The 7,172-nt window shown below is 23.7% G+C and overlaps 1 non-coding gene across 1 annotated transcript; it reads right to left on the reverse strand.

The window, feature by feature from the left end:
- Window positions 1-6,819: 6,819 nt before the first annotated feature.
- LOC125369610 lies at window positions 6,820-6,926 on the reverse strand. The gene has a single exon (XR_007215287.1). It is a non-coding gene; the product is annotated as a small nucleolar RNA R71 (small nucleolar RNA).
- Between the last annotated feature and the right edge of the window lie 246 nt (window positions 6,927-7,172).

The following is a 7,172-nucleotide window of genomic DNA, read 5'->3' on the forward strand; positions in this document are numbered from 1 at the left end:
ACTAAAAGAAATACATATAAATCTAATTTGTTGCAAGCATTCATAATTTAATAGGAAAGGTTAAAATTTAGATATTAAAATATGAAAATCTAAAATTTTATCAATTGATATCTAGTTTTCATAATGCGACAGTGGGATCATAAAAGGAACTCATATTACGGTTTAATTATTTAAGTAGTCATTAAATATTGTAATATTTTAAAAACAAAATTTTTTAATGTTTTAATATTTTAAAAATTTTATTAGTTCAAAAAAGATTTTAATAAAACTATTTAAAAATTATTATTCAAGTGGTTCTTATATTATATAAATTAGAATTAATATTACTACTCTTTAGGATTAAAAATTATTGCATAATTAGAAAACTAACACATTAATTAACAAAAATACTTAAGATATTTTTTCTAGAATTAGGATCATTTTTTAATTAAAAATATAATGTGTTAATTAATATAGTGTTAATAATATAATTAAAAAGCTATTTTAAGAATTAAAATTATTATTTAATTAGAAATATAAATTATTAATTGATAAATTATATAAAAAATAATAGAACTACTCAAAAATTTGAATCTTATGTATTAAATATAGGGTAAAGTTTAAAAAACTACCATGTAGTTTGACGCTTTTTCATTTGAAGAACAGGTATATTTTTTGTATCAAAATAATACCACATGTTTTATTTTCTTAGCATTTTTAGTTACATATTTATATTTTTATTATTTTTTATATAATTTTATATCTATTTAATAGGAACTATTACTAAATTATGATTTTTTAAGCAATGTGACATCTAACAATGCATCAAAAATTTATAAATATATTAAAAATTTATTTAAAAATTTATTTTTAAATTTAATTTAAATTAAAAAATATATTTTAAATTTTTTATAATCACATAATATTTATTTGAATGCTAAATTAATTAAAAATACTTATTTTACTAAATATTTATATTTTTATTAATACTTATAAGTTAAAAAATAAAAAATACTAAATATATTTAAAAATATTAAAAAATAAAATATATGTTATTCTTTTAATACAAAAAATACATATATCCCTCAAATGTAAAAGCGTCAAACTATAAAAATATTCTTTAAACTTTACCCTTAAATATAAATATACATATCAAAATAAAAAAATTTATATATTAAAATAGAGAAGCATATATCCAACATTTCAAAATTTAATATATACATCTATAATGATTGCTTATGTGTGTTTTTTTTTTTTTTTTGAGAAAATAATGATTGCCAACTCGAGCCATGGACTTAAAAGCTATTTTTAGAATAAATAAGTTAAAAATGTGTTTTAGGTATTTGAAATAAGCAAATTGACATTCCACAATCATTTACTTTAGGTTTATTATTACATCAGCTGTTTTCTGCGTTTCTATATTTGGGATGATTAGTTATGTTCCACCTTATTCTTCTTTATTAACCATTAAACCATTTCAATTTGGTAAAAAGGTGTCATCTAAGTTGAGGGATCCACATATTTGGCAAACTTAACGAATTTAAAAATTTTTGCCTTTTATTTTAGAAATTAAAACTATTAAAAAATAGAAATATTAGAAGATGAGATATTAAATTTTAATTAAATTTATTATAAAATTCCTTAGTTTGAAATTTTTCAATTCAAATGGCTCTTAAATTATAAATTACTTCATAAAACATTAGAACAAGTATGATCTTAGAACAATTCAAAAGAATTATATCTCTATATTTGATTTTGTGGAGTTTGGTTTCAAATGCTTCTCCAACTCGTAAAATTCCTTTTAAGAGAATGCTATCAATATTTTCATCCGATAATAAGGTGAGATAATTTTGAAAATATTGCACAACTTAAACCTCAAGAATTTCAAAAGAAATAAATATTCTTAAATTTAACTCGTGCTTTAGTAAAGTGGTAACGTAATTAAGAAGATTTTAAGTAGGCATCAAGATTCAAATGTCACTAATTTTAAATCTATTAGCAGAAGGAGGGTCAATTTGGAAATAACTATTAACAACATTGGCTATAAACTTACATTTATCCACTTGGGAAAATTTTCAAACATATTCTCGAATTCCATATTCTTTTGCTTTGTTGTTTCCACCAGCAAAGCAAATAATTAATCTTGGACTTCTGATCGTTGACAACATTATATTAGAATAATCATTTGAAAAATGGGCACACTTCTCATCCTTTACTTCACAAACCAAAATGTATTTGTTTGGCATGGGAATTAAGAATGAGTAGACTCAAATACTAGGGAGGACCCCAACAAATAAACAATATATATTTATATATTGCATTGCCCATATGGTAGATCATAAGCTGAAAGCTATATAGAATCATTTATATAAATTTTTTATTACATACTTTATCAACTACATTAATTAATAATTTGCTAATTTTTAGTACACTCATCATACACAAATAAGGCGTTGAAAAGTCGGCTTAGTGTCACTCAAGTTTAGTTGAAGAAACTATTAAAAAAGAAAAGGAAAAAATCACATGATATTTAATAAAGGTGGAAAGTGTGGAAATTTTTATTTTTACGGTTAAAACTCTTTTTCTTACGATTTTTTTAAATATTTTTATGATTTTTTTTATAATAAATTTTATTTATACAGTATTCTTTTAACTGCACTATAGTTATTTTTTGATATTTTTTTAGTATATTTTTGTTACAGTTAAGTTAATTTTTTAATTTAATTTTAATTATATATTTATCTATTTTATACTATACTTGACATATTTTTTATATATTATAATATATTTTTTGAGATTTAATATCATCAAAATATACTAGTTATTATAAAAAATATGTAATATTACTAATTCACAAATATCAAATATAAAAATATAAAATTAAAATGATAACTCAACCTTATTTAGCTAATTTCACAATAATACAAATCAAAATAATATTATTTTGATATTATATATATATATATGTTTTCAGTATTTTTTTCGGATAAAATCATAAAAAAAGATATTTATAATTATACAAGTTAAATAAATAAATATTTGATATACTATTTGATATATTATAGGTTATGCATTAATTATTTTGATTTTGTATCCTAAATCTCTAAGTAAAGAAGATAATGAATAGTTATTTCTAGCACAAAGGATCAAAATAGCTCTTCAAGAAAAGTGAGACTTGGAATTCGTATAAAAGGCACAAGCAAAGACATCAATAACAACAAGACTATTGCGAAAATCGAACACCCTGACACAAACTCTCTGTGAATATTTTAATTTATAATAAATTATTTATTTCTAAATATTTTTTATATTTTATTGCAAACACAGTTTTTTTAATGTAAATTTTCAATAATTTAAATACAAAATTTTTCATTTATTTACTTGCAATTACTTGCTGTTATTTCTTGTAATGTTTTTAATATCAAAGGATGTAGAGACGTACCACGCTCGGCATGTATCTTTTCTGCAAATAAAACTACACCAAATTTCAATATAAATTAGTTTTTCTTTTATGTAGACATCAAAACAGTGAGTTAGTTTGATTCAACGTGACATTAGATCTTTTTTGCTGGTTTCGGAAGCAAGATTATTTTTCGAATTGACCTTTTAATTTAAAAATTTATTCAAATAAAAAACCAAAACTATGATTTTATAAAATATATTTAAGTCTGCACTGTTCGACCGGTTTATGAGCACAGATCTCTATTTTAAGCAATTGGTACAGCCAAACTCCTGATGATTTGACCGGAGTTTCTTATATGAATCAATTTATTTGATGCTTTACGAGCTCCTCTGATTGGTCCAGTCTTTCTATCTAATTCTAAAATTAGTGACGTGATAATATATTTGATTTCGATCTAAATTTCAATTTTTTAAACTAAATAATTTTTTTTTAAATTTAATTACTACTTTATGGTTTAAGAACGTATTATGAATTAAATTATATAAGCTCAATAAATAAAATTGATAATAACTATTGTTATTTTATGTCCGTGCATGTAGGCTGTCAAGTTGAACCACATTAAACCATCAATTCTTTATTTTTATTTTTATTTTAAAATTTTTTGAAAAAAATAATATATCAAAGTGTCAAAGCCTGTTGATCCATATTTGCTTATGCAAGTCGTGTTTATTAGTTTAATTCGATAAAATTAGTTGTATATTAAAATATGGTATTATTAATCACTAGATCTAGTATTTATTATTAAAAATTATTTATAGATACTATATTTAATTAATAAAACATGTTAATTTGCAATCAAATCCAACATAATTTTGGAGCGCACGTAGGAATTCAAGACCTTCCAAATTCAAAAGAATAAAGTAGATAAAATAGAAGTGATTATAGATATATGTGCAGGATTGGTTTGATAATAATTCATTTAATATTTATCAACAAAAATTATACAAAATAAATCTGTATATTCGCATGCATGCATTTTTTTTAAATCAACATTTGTATCATTATTTATACGTTATTAAAATTGTTTTCTTATGATGACTAAATGGAAAAATAAATTTTCAGTTTTTCAGTTGGAAAAATAAAAAAAGAACTGATATTTATTTAGTAATTACTCTAAAAAGACAAGTGAAGAAAAAACTAAAACAAAAAAATAAATAAATAAAGTAGAGAGAATTCCATAATAATTATTTCTAGATATTTTTTTTAATCCTGTGGTGTTAAAATGAAGTAATTATTAAAAAAAAAAACTTATGAGAAAAAAATAAATGAGGTTCATATTATGTATATAAAATTAAGACACTTTAGTGATTTATTGATATGTTTTATATATAATATGTACAAATATGTGCTTTTTACCTCACTTTAGTCTTCTTGTCTAATTTAAGGTGATAATAGCTAAAAAGAAAGGATATGAGCCAAAAATGCATAAATAGACTTTAATTGGACTGCAGTTGTAAAATATTATAATAAAGATATGTGGACTACCAACATCGCAGACTTAGTCAAATTTATCAAGGCCCATGAAAGGGAAACTAATTAATTATGATATAATTAATGATAATTACTTAAGTTATTTATTTTATTTAGAACAGTTAAGAGAATAACTATAGTAATATTGTGTTGAAAGAATGACTCTAAGAAAGGAATCTCTACAAAAAGCAGAGGTCAATTAAATAAGGAGGGATCTACTATTTTTCTCTCTGCAAATTCTCTACAGGGGATCTACTGTTATTCTCTCTACGAATTCTCTACATGGGATCTTCTACAATATTTAGTTTGTCTTTGCATTATTCTTTCAAGAATCAGAGAAACTTTTCAGGACGTGGAGAGTGAGGATCAATTTTCTTTATTCTTTAAAGAACTTCAGAATTTTGAGGGAGTTTTGATTTTCTGTTTTATATATCTTATGTCAATGACCATTGGATTAAATATGTCAGGTTAAGTTCCATAAGTGTTTAGTTTGACTTTTTACTTATGTATGAACCTTATTCTTTAAAGAACTTCAGAATTTTGAGGGAGTTTTGATTTTCTGTTTTATATATCTTATGTCAATGACCATTGGATTAAATATGTCAGGTTAAGTTCCATAAGTGTTTAGTTTGACTTTTTACTTATGTATGAACCTTATATATTATGAGTTTAATGAATGATTTCTTCACCTTCATACATGTATTAGTTTCATGTATTATTATTAGTTGACCATCATATCAATTTAATAGTAATATTTGTTATGAAAATCTTTAGATTAAAAGTATTAGAATTTTTACTTTTAATCTATGTTGGTATAAAAAAACCTAGGTTGCATCATTAGCTTAAATGACTTAGGGAAAAAACACATTACCATCTCATTCATTAGATTTGGACTTAAGAGAAATAATGGGATTACTGAGTATAAGCTAGACTAAGTGCTATTTTATTATATAGTTTACACTAATCATTCTAGTTGCATATTTATTTTCTAGTTTATTTAATCTCTTTTATAAACTTTAAAACTATTTTCAAACATTGGCTTAGAGTGTTTAGATTTATTTTTAGTATTTTATGTGATAGTTGGTCTTTATAATAACAATTTCTTGTGAGATCGACCTCATGGTGAACTTGCCAGTACTATCATTCAGTTCGTACACTTGCGAGTACTAAGTTTGAGACATCAAATTTTTGGCGCCATTGTCGGAAAATTGTGTCAATATTATTGATTAATTATCGAGTTTTATTTCTTATGTTTTTATATGTTGCATGTTTATGTATTTTTTTTATCTTAAATTTTTTTTTTAAGTTTTTAAATCTGAGACTTTTCCTTTGATTTTGTATGTCTAGTAGAAAAATAAGATCAGGTGATTCATCAACTCAAGATCCCTACAATTTGAGATCAACTGTTAAAAAGGTAGAAAGAGACCAAGAAGTAGAGAGTGAGTTTGGATCTCTAAGAGAAGAAGGATTTAAAGAAAAGCTAGAACAAGGATTTGAAGGAGATGTTGACATAATGGTTAATAACCAAAAAGAAGTTGCAACTCAAAGGCAAATGGCTATGAAGGGTTATGCTCGTCCCATAATTGGTAATACTATTTCATGAATAGTTCTAGGTGATGCATCCAGAAATTATGAACTTAAGAACATCCATTTTAATATGCTTCCTTCATTCTATAGTATGCCTAGTAAAGATGCATTAATATTTATTAGGGAATTTTATGCCATAGTTCATACATTCCCATAATCTGGACTAAATGAAAATCAATTAAGGATGAAATGTTTTCCTTACTCATTAAAAGAGAAAGCAGAGGCTTGGTTAATGACCTTGCCTCCTAATTCTTTAAGAACTTGGGGATGAAGTTTATCAAAAATTTATGAGTAAATCTTACTCACATAAAAAGACCAAAGAACTAAGGGCTGAAATTTTTAACTTTTATCAAAAGGATACTGAATCCTTTTATGAAGCATGAGATCGTTTCAAATCACTTTTATTATAATGCCCACATCATAGATACTCACTTCTTGTGATCAACCAATCATTCTATGATGGTCTAACATAATAATATCAATGTATGGTTGATAATACAGCTGGGGGTGCTATGTTAGAAACAACTACTGATAAGGTATGATATCTTTGAGATGTTAGGAGCCAATTCACAAAAAAAAAAGAGTGTGAGAACAAAAAGAGTATGAGTGAATGAAGTTGTGTCTAATAATGAGATGGCTATATAAATAATTGCATTAATTAAATAAGTTAGGA

The sequence above is a fragment of the Ricinus communis genome, chromosome 3, assembly GCF_019578655.1.
Source record: "Ricinus communis isolate WT05 ecotype wild-type chromosome 3, ASM1957865v1, whole genome shotgun sequence".
Classification (NCBI taxonomy): Eukaryota; Viridiplantae; Streptophyta; class Magnoliopsida; order Malpighiales; family Euphorbiaceae; genus Ricinus; species Ricinus communis.